Below are 9979 nucleotides of genomic sequence, written 5' to 3' on the forward strand. Positions count from 1 at the left end.
GCAGGTCCTGCCCCGGCATCAAGCAAGCTCGTGGCCGCCAGGGGTCCTCAGCTGACCTTCCTCGTTGTCCACACAAGAAGCCAAGGCCAGCAGGGAAGTGTCTTGGCGGGGGCTGGGGTCTGCAGGGTTCAGGTGGGGCGGTGGCGAGAAGGGGCCAGGTGTTCAGGGCCCAGCCTTAGGGGCTGTGACATTTCGTGGCACCGATGTGGGGGCTCCCCAGCTCCTCTCTCCCCAGCCTGGGGACCCTCCCCCCCCCCCCCCCCCCGCAAACCAACAATGTCTAGTTCCACCCTGTCACCCGCTGAGGGCCCACCTCTTCTGGGGACTCCTCCCCTCGGGCCCCTAGACCACATCGAACAGTAGCCCCTTCCTCCCAGGCTTTCTGGCCTTTGGTAGAGATGTAGCTGTGGGGGTTGGAGTGGGGAGGGGGGATGGAGACATCGTCCTCGTTCTCCACCCTACCCTGTACTCGCACCCCTGCCCCCTACCCTGTACTCACCCCCCTCCGACCCTAACCCATGCTCACTCCCCTGCCCCCTACGCTACGCTCACCCCCCTGCACCCCTACCCTGTACTCACCCCCTGGCCCCCTACCATGTACTCACCCCCCTAAGACCTTACCCCATGCTCACTCCCCTGCCCCCGACCCTATGCTCACCCCCCTGCCCCCTACCCTGTACTCACCCCTCTCTGACCCTACCCCATGTTCACTCCCCTGCACCCCTACTCTGTACTCACCCCCCTGCCCCCTACCCTATGCTAACCCCCCTGCCCCCTACCCTGTACTCACCCCCTATGACCCTACCCTATGCTCATTCCCTTGCACCCCTACCCTGTACTCACCCCCTGCACCCTACCCTATGCTCATCCCCCCTGCACCCCTACCCTATGCTCATCCCCCTGCCCCCTATCCTATGCTCATTCCCTCTGCACCCCTACCCCATTCTCATCCCCCCTCCACCCCTACCCTATGCTCATGCCCCCTGAACCCTACCCTATGCTTATCCCGCCTGCATCCTACCCTATGCTCATCCCCCCTGCACCCCTACCCCATGCTCACTCCCCTGCACCCCTACCCCGTACTCACCCCCCTGCACCCTACCCTATGCTTATTCCCTCTGCACCCTACCCTATGCTCATCCCCCTGCCCCGACCCTGTGCTCATCCCCCCTGCACCCCTAACCTATGCTCATCCCCCCTCTACCCCTAACCCATGCTCACCCTTCTGCACCCCTACCCTGTACTAACCCCCCTGCACCCTGCCCTATGCTCACGCCCCTGCATCCTACCCTATGCTCACCCCTTGCACCCCTACCCCATGCTCATCCCCCTCCACCCTTACCCCACGCTCACCCTCCTGCACCATACCCTGTACACATCCCCCTGTACCCTACCCTATGCTTATCCCCCCTGCACCCTACTCTATGCTCATCCCCCTGCTCCCTATCCTATGCTCATCCCCCCTGCATCCTACCCCATGCTCATCCCTCCTCCACACCAACCCCATGCTCACCCCCCCTGCACCCCTACCCTGTACTCACCCCCCTGTACCCTACCCTATGCTCATCCCCCCTGCACCCCTACCCCATTCTCATCCCCCCTCCACCCCTACCACATGCTCATCCCCCTGGCCCCCTACTCTGTGCTCAGCCCCCCTGCACCTCAACCCTGTACTCACTCCCCTGTATCCTACCCTATGCTCATCCCCCTGCCCCCTACCCTATGCTCATCCCCCCTGCACCCCTACCCCCTGCTCATCCCCCCTCCACCCCTACCACATGCTCATCCCCCCTCCACCCACACCCTGTACTCACCTCCCTGCCCCCTACCATGTACTCACCCCCCCTAAGACCTTACCCCATGCTCACTCCCCTGCCCCCTACCCTATGCTCACCCCCCTGACCCCTACCATGTACTCACCCCCCTAAGACCTTACCCCATGCTCACTCCCCTGCCCCCGACCCTATGCTCACCCCCTGCACCCTACCCTGTACTCACCCCCCTGCCCCCTACCCTATGCTCACCCCCCTGCCGCCTACCCTGTACTCACCCCTCTCTGACCCTACCCCATGCTCACTCCCCTGCACCCCTACTCTGTACTCACCCCCCAGCCCCCTACCCTATGCTCACCCCTTGCACCCCTACCCCATACTCATCCCCCCTCCACCCCTACCCCATGATCACTCCCCTGCACCATACCCTGTACTCATCCCCCTGTACCCTACCCTAAGCTCATCCCCCCTGCATCCCTACCCCATTCTCATCCCCCCTCCACCCCTACCCCATGCTCATCCCCTGGCCCCCTACTCTGTGCTCAGCCCCCTGCACCTCAACCCTGTACTCACTCCCCTGTATCCTACCCTATGCTCATGCCCCTGCCCCCTACCCTATGCTCATCCCTCCTGCACCCCTACCCCATGCTCATCCCCCCTCCACCCCTACCACATGCTCATCCCCTCTCCACCCACACCCTGTAATCACCCCCCTGCACCCTACCCTATGCTCACCCCCCTGTACCCCTACCCTGTACTCACTCCCCCTGAACCCTACCCTATGCTCACTTCCCTGCACCCCTACTCTGTGCTCTCCCCACCTGCACCCCTACCCTGCACTCACCCACCTCCACCCCTACCCTATGTTCACTCCCCTGCATCCCTACCCTATGCTCATCCCCCCTCCACCCCTACTCCATGCTCACTCCCCTGCCCCCTACCCTATGCTCACCCCCCACCCCCTACCCTATGCTCATCCCCCCCTAACTCTACCCCATGCTCATCCCCCCTCCACCCCTACCCCATGCTCACTCCCCTGCACCCCTACCTTATGCTCATCCCCCCTGCATCCTACCCTATGCTCACCCCACCTGCACCCTACCCCATGCTCACCCCTCTCCACCCCTACCCCATGCTCACACCCCTCCACCCCTACCCTGTGCTCTCCCCACCTGCACCCCTACACCATGCTCACCTCCCTTCATCCCTACCCTGTGTTCACTCCACACACACACCCTACCCTGTGCTCACCCCTCTCTGCCCCTACCCTGTGCTCACCCACAGAACTCTGGGGAACTCTGTCCCTTTGGGGCTCCTGGCAACATGGATACCTCACTGGAAGGGGCTCCAGGAGCTGGGAGAAAAGCCACTCCGGGCTTCATCAATGACCAGGTCTAGCTCCCCTTACCTCCTCTCCCTCCCAGCCTCAGGGGTAGCCCTAGAAGAGCGCAGTCCTGGGGTACATCTGCTTCCTGGCTCCCCTTCCTCAGCCCTACCTGCCCTGCACCGTCTTGCCCTGTTTTTATGATCCAATCAACTTATATTTAGGTGCCTACTGTGTGTGAGGCGCTTCCTTAGCCTCTACTCCCCCGGCATCCCCGCACCTCTTCCCACCCACACTGTCTCTCAGCATTCTCACCACCCGCCAAGCCCAATCCCCCCAACCCTTTCCCCAGGGCCTCCTAGGCCTCCTGGATCTGAGCTGGAAGGCTGAGCTGAGTGCCGCACACAATGGCCCGACCCCTCTGTCTGCCCCCTTCTCAAGGCAGAGCCAGCACCAGACAATGGCCCGCGCCCCCCCCCCCCTTCAGCCCTCCGGCTCCCTTACCTGGAGCTTGGGGATGCACCGAGCTTCCCTCCCCCTGGAATGCCAGGCAGTTCCTGTCTCCCAGTGCCTTCGTCCGTGCCACACCCCCGCCCCCCATCCCCAACCCCATCCCGCCTCACTGGTCCTCAGTCACCATGGCGACCGCATCTCTAAGTGGGAGGGACTAGAATCTCCCCATATTCTTCCTCCTCCTACCCGTGTCCCCCTGCGCCCCACCTTCTGCTGCTCGTGGATCCACAGTGTGGGGGAGGTGGGACTCCAGATATGGGGGGAGCCCCTGGGGGTCCTTGCTCAGCTCCCTCTCCCCCTGTCAGGCAGGCACCACCTCGTAGATGTCCCCTAGCTGGGTTCAGGGGTCACGTGGGGCCAATTCTTTTATGGTCAATTTCTCAGGGTTTCCCTCTTCCCTGGGAACTGTGTATATGCACATATGCACGGGGACAGGGGGTCATAACTGGATGCCAGCTGGCCGGACCCCGTGCAAACTGAGTTTGCTAAGGAGGAGGCGAGTGCACATACAGAGATCTGTGCAAACAGGCCGAGGGACAGGGGCTCCGTCAAGCAGGCTAAGAGGCCCTCTTCCATCCTCACTATCCTGGCTTCCGGGTTCAGGTTCTGCCATTTCTTCCCAAGCCACTGTGCCAGAAGCCTTCTTTGGCCAACCCCCTGAGACCTGTTAGGAGAAGCCTTATGCTCTAAGAGGAAGGATGAGGGCAGACTTCAGAAGGGACTTTCCAAAGGTCGAGGCCAGATAGGGATAAAACAGACAGGCCGAGCTATTATTGTTCCCCAGCTACGAAGGAGCAAGCAGGGGCTCTGGGGGCAGTGTTGAAGCTGGGCCTGTGTCCTCTCCCAGCCCCGACCCTGAGCACCTACTCAGCAGAGCGCCCTCCTGTCCCCGCTGGACCTCACCTTTCTCACTGCTAACAGGAGGAGGTGGAAAAGCCCCTTCAGGGTTGGCCCCTCTCTCGGCCTGTGGGAAGACTGGGAAACAGACAGCCCGGGGCCAGGGCGCAGAAGGCCTGGGTCCCAGGCACGGCTGCCTGTAACTTGCTGTGTGACCCTGGGCAGCTTGCTTGTCCTCTCTGAGTCCAGCCTACCTGGGAGCAGCTCAGCTCATTTCGAGACTTCATAGTATTTTTAAGAGGGAAGTAAGTGTGCTGGGACCAGCCCCAGGCTCAGGGGTTCAGAGGCCAAGCCTGGTTCCCTTTCAGGTCTGGGTCGGGGTGGCGAGGGCAAGGCCTGGGCCAAAAGCAGAAGTGGGCTCTGAGCGGAGCTCTGTCACCACCCCCACCGCCACCATCTCTTCACTGCCGCCAGCACCCAGGCCTCGGGGCTTCGGAGGGCGCCCGCAGGCTCCTCTCCCCCTGGACGGGGCCGTGGTAGCGGGGGAAGAACTGACTGGAAATCCGGGTGGCCAGGCCCAGAGGGAACTGGGCTGGCGGTGGAACAGGAAGGAAGAAGGGAAGACTATAGAAGGACTTCCCGCCCGCCCGCCGGGGAGTGTCCTGGGTCCTTCCCCTCTCCTTCCCTCCTTCCAGGGGAGTTGGGTGCAGTCTCTGAACGGAACTGTGAGGGCCACATCTCTGAAATACTCCAAGGGAGCAAGGTAGAGGGAGCCTGCAAGCTTCGCCCGCATCCAGGGTTACCCGGGTGAGCTTCGGGGAGCCTCTCCCAGCCTCGATGTATGGAATCAGGGCTTCCAGGAAGGAGCCCAGACGTCCTGTGAGGCAGCAGGGACCCAGTCTCGGGCAGCGGCTGTGGCTGCGGCTAGAAATGTGCCGGGGTCGAGCTGGACACCCAGTGCCCTGTACCTTCTTGTTCAGGTGGGGGAGGAGGGAGAGGCTTTCTGCAGCCTAATCTCCACTTCCCCCGCACCTGCTCATACACTTCCCTTTCCTGTGGCTGGCCTGGCCTCAGTTTCCCCACCTGTCAGGGCCCCACGTCTTTAATTGCAGGAAGGGCAGCGAGTGGCTGATGGAGTTGATCAAAGGAGAGTCCCAGGAAGACAAAACAGGGGAGTGGAGGGTGAGGAGCCGCAGGCGCCCTGCCCCGCGGTCCCTGCCCCTCCAGACCCCCGGAGCTGCCCTTCCCCCCGGTCCGAGGCCGAGGACCACCCAGAAGGACCCCCTGTGTTGTCCACTGAAATTGGCACAGACACCCGGAGTATGAGGAAACTGGCATCCCCCGTCCCCTCCCCCTCCCCCGGGGACCACGGTCCCCCTTCCCCACCACTTCCCAGCCTTACCCCCAGCCCAGCAGTGGAGACCCTAACCCAGGCGTCCAAGACTTCCAGCAGAGTCCGGCCAGGGCAGGGGCGGAGCAGAGGCGGGCTTGGCAGGGGGAGGGGTGGGGGCCCCCCCCCCCCCCGCCAGCCCCCTCCAGTGCCCCAGTTCCCAGGCAGCTCTTAAAGGAACCAAGACGAATTAGCTAGGGACAGCTTCAGGGGGTGGGTGTAGAGGAAAGGGGGTGGCGGGGAGAGGATTAGACCTGTCAGGGGCAGGAGGGCCAGAGCGGGGGTGCTGACACCCCCTCCAGGGCCCGGAAGCCCTCCAACTCCTCAGTCTAGCCGTTCCCTCATCCCATGTGACCCCCACGGTGGCCACCCAGCTTCTGACTGCCACCCCCTCGGATCCTGGCCCCTATTCCCCTGGGCCCCTGCCCACTTCCTCCCCCTCCCCCATATTCGTGCCACCTCAGTCTCCGGTGAGAGCTGCCAGCTGGCACGGACTGGTACTAAGCGCGGAGATCTGGCCCAAGGATTGTAAGGGCCTGAGGCCTGGCCCCAGAGGCGGGGCGGGGAGGGGGAGGGGAGGCCAGCACCTCAAGGTCACTGCAGGGGGCCGGGGACAGGAGGCACCCTCCCCTCCCAATCCCCCTCCAAGTCTTGCCCGTCTGCCCCTCTGGCTGTGGGATGAGGGGCTCCCAGGGAGCTGAGGATGCAGGGTCCTAGCCTGTGGCTTGTTAGGGCGGGGACAGCGAAAAAGCAAATGACTTGGTGGGTGACTTGTGGCCACGGAGGGGCCGGGCAGCCAGAGAAACGTTCAGCAGAGGGAGACAGAAATGGAGACGGAAAGACAGCAGCCAGTTTTCAGCCCTGGCCCCCCAGTGTCCACAGCATGAATTTCAGTCTCTGGAGTGTGGGAAGGCTCTGCCCCAGTCCTCCTGGGCCCCGCCTTTCCCCCAGCTTCAGGGAATGCTAAGTCTGCCACCTGCAGCGCAGGTCCTTTCCTTCCATTTCTACCTGATAGAATATTCTGAAAGTCATCTCTACACCCAACGTGGGGCTCGAACTCACGACCCCGAGATCAAGGGTCGCAGGCTCCTCTGAGCCAGCCAGGCCCCCCGCCCCCATGAAACTCTTCCCGTCCTTCCCTGCCCCCCCCCCAAAAGAACCCCTTCATCCAGAAAGCCTTCTGGCGTCCCCACGGTGTTCTGAGTTGCCACCGTGTTTTGTGGGAGTCAGGAGCCCCGCGCCCCACCACCAGCAAGCTGGGTGACTTTGTGGCCGACCCTGTCTCCTCGCTGGCTTCGGGGTGCTTCACCCAAAGCGAGGACTAGCCCCCACCCCACCCCCGCCCGCCCAGCAGTGGCTCTGCAGGAAGCGCTCACGCTGAGCGGTCCCATTCCTGCACTTACGGGTGCTGACCAAGTACCTGCTCTGGGGTCAGGCCCTGCGCTAGGTGCTGGGGGTTCAGCGTGAATAAAACATGAAAACGCCTGTCCGGGGTGGAGGACAGAACATGAGGAGATACAGAAATGAGATACGCCCGGTGGTGCTAAGTGCAGGGACAGGCGCGCAGTATTTGATGGGAAAAGTGGTCCAGGCTGGGGAGGCACTCACGGCGGGCAGGCGCTTGGGGGGTTCCAGGAACACCAAGGCGGTCAGTGCGGCCTGAGGGGCTGGTGAGGGACGCGCTGTCCCCCAGGTTGTCACGCAGGGCTTCACACGGCGTTCGTGCCTGCTGTCTGGCCTCTCACTGCTTTGGGAAGGCTCTGGAGAGTTTTGAGCAGAGGAGTGGCCGGAGCGGTAAAGGGTCACTCTGCCCCTGCGTGGAGAGCAACGCGTGGGGGGCGGGGGCAGGAGACCAGCCAGGAGGGACTGCCACAGTCCCGACAAGAGGCAGAGGCGGGGGGGGGGGGGGCGTAGAATGAACTGGATTCCAGATCCACGCTAAAGACGGAGGTGACGGAACGTGCCGATGGACTGAGTGTGGGGCTCGAGAGGGCTTGAGGAGTTACGGGGGGACTCCAGCCTGAGCAGCTGGGGAGAAGGACGGTCAGCAGGTGCCCCGGGGAAGACGACAGGCAGAGCAGGTCGGGGGTGGGTGGCAGTCAGGCTATCCGCTCCGGACATGCCAACTCGGACAAGCATCAGGTTTGGGGTTCAGGGCAAAGGAATGAGTTGAAGGTGTCAACCTGGGAGTCAGCAGTGTGTGGATGGTGTCGAAGGCCGTGAGCCTGGAGGAGATGTCTCCAGGCCCCAGTGTAGACAGAGAGGGGTCGGGTCGGGGCACTCGGTCTGTCAGAGGTGGGGGAGAAGAGGAAGACCCAGCAGTGTGGGCTGAGAGGGACCAGAGTCATCGTCCGTGACCAGCAAGGTCAAGGAAGGTGAGGACTGAGCAGGGACCGGTGGGTCAGCCACGTGCAGGGCCCATGGACGTCAGCGACAGTAGTGTCTCTGGAATGAAGCCAGAAACGGGTCGGCAGCTGAGCGTGAGGAGGGGAATCTGAAGAGACAGGAGGAGGTGTGATGTGGTCATCTGGAGAAAGGAAGTGACGGGGCTAGGGACAGGAGGGGCAGGGGGCAACGCTAGGGATGTGTGGTCATGACTTTAAAGTCGGCCTAGTCAGAAGGGGAACCACCCAAACTCCACCGTAAGAAATTACCTGGAATACTTAAAAGGTAGTCTCTGCCCCATTATTTATAATCCCAGAAGTGAGAACAAATTCAAATACCCAGAGACGATTGTGAAATGAGGTGTTACATATACACTTAGCCATTTTTAAGTAGTTCTATATGATAAACATCCTTTATAAAATATTTGCAAAAAATATGGTTTAATACCTATAGATAAAGTCAAGAGGGCTTTCTCCCCTAATCTTAAGAACCAATATGAAAAAGATAATCTTCCCAATAAAAAAATGAGCAAAGGATAGAAACCTTATTCGCACCAGAAGAAATGCAAATAACCATTATACACGAATGAAAAAACAATTTCAACTTCTTTTTTAAAAAGTATATTTTTTACTGTTTATTCATTTTTGAGAGAGAGACAGAATGCGAGCGGGACAGGAGCAGAGAGAGAGGGAGACGCAGAATCCGAGGCAGGCTCCAGGCTCCGAGCTGTCCGCACAGAGCCCGACGCGGGGCTCGAACCCACGAACCTTGAGACCATGACCTGAGCTGAAGTCGGACGCTCAACCGACTGAGCCACCCGGGCGCCCCTGATTTCAATTTCTTTTCAAAGAAACGCAGTTGGGAAACAATGACGTGTGATCACTTTCCTATCAAGTTGGCAAGGATTAAAACCAGCAAAAGCTTGGTGTCAGGAGCCACTCGCGGAGAAGTGAGCTCAGCAGCAGGTCAGGACAGGAAGTCTGGTTTCCCTGGAAGGTGGTTGGCAACATCAACAGCTTTTGCGACGTACACGGCCCTGACGCAGCCAGTCCTGTTCCTGGAGTTGACTTCGTGGAAATGCCCAGAGATGCCTGGGCAGATGTCTGTCCCAGGAAACATTTGCGACGAGCCGCAGAACATGGCAGACGTACGGACGTATTTGAAAATCGAAACTGCACAGAACGGTGGGAGGCCTCCCCCCTGACGGTGGCCGTGGGGCAGTAGTGAAAGTGCCGATAAAGAGGGTGGGCCTCTCTCCCCTTTTCTCCCCACTCTGGGACGACCAAGTATCACTTACATGAGCCAGTGGAGAAAGAATCCATGTTATTTAAAAATCATGTTTATAAACTTAGAAAGAACCTGGGAAAGGGCTCACGCAGGTGAACTGAAAAGCAGAATCAAAATTTAAGCCGCAGTGAGATCTTAACTGTGTAAAGCACGTGTTCGGGGACGACGTCTGCGAAGAAACCCGTCAGTGGCTGTCTCGGGGTGACTGCAAAGGGATGACTTTCTCCCCTTCTTTTTACTTACCTGCGTTTTTAGTTTTACTGCAGACTATCACTACGTGATGCCAAAAAAACCCACGTTTTAAAAATTAATCTCTTTGGCCTGCCACGCGCGCGGGGCTGCGTCGCGGCGTGGTGACAGGCGTGGGAGCCGTTGGCACCTGGGCGCGAGTCCCCCGCGCCATCGCCTGGGTCCCCGGGGCCGCGCCCGCAGCCACCGTACGGGCGGCGCTCTGGCGCCCTCGGGTGCCCG

This window comes from Lynx rufus, unplaced genomic scaffold (genome assembly GCF_022079265.1).
Source record: "Lynx rufus isolate CCGP_SWC_20201006 ecotype Redwood Valley unplaced genomic scaffold, mLynRuf1.p SCAF_31, whole genome shotgun sequence".
NCBI classification, from domain to species: Eukaryota; Metazoa; Chordata; class Mammalia; order Carnivora; family Felidae; genus Lynx; species Lynx rufus.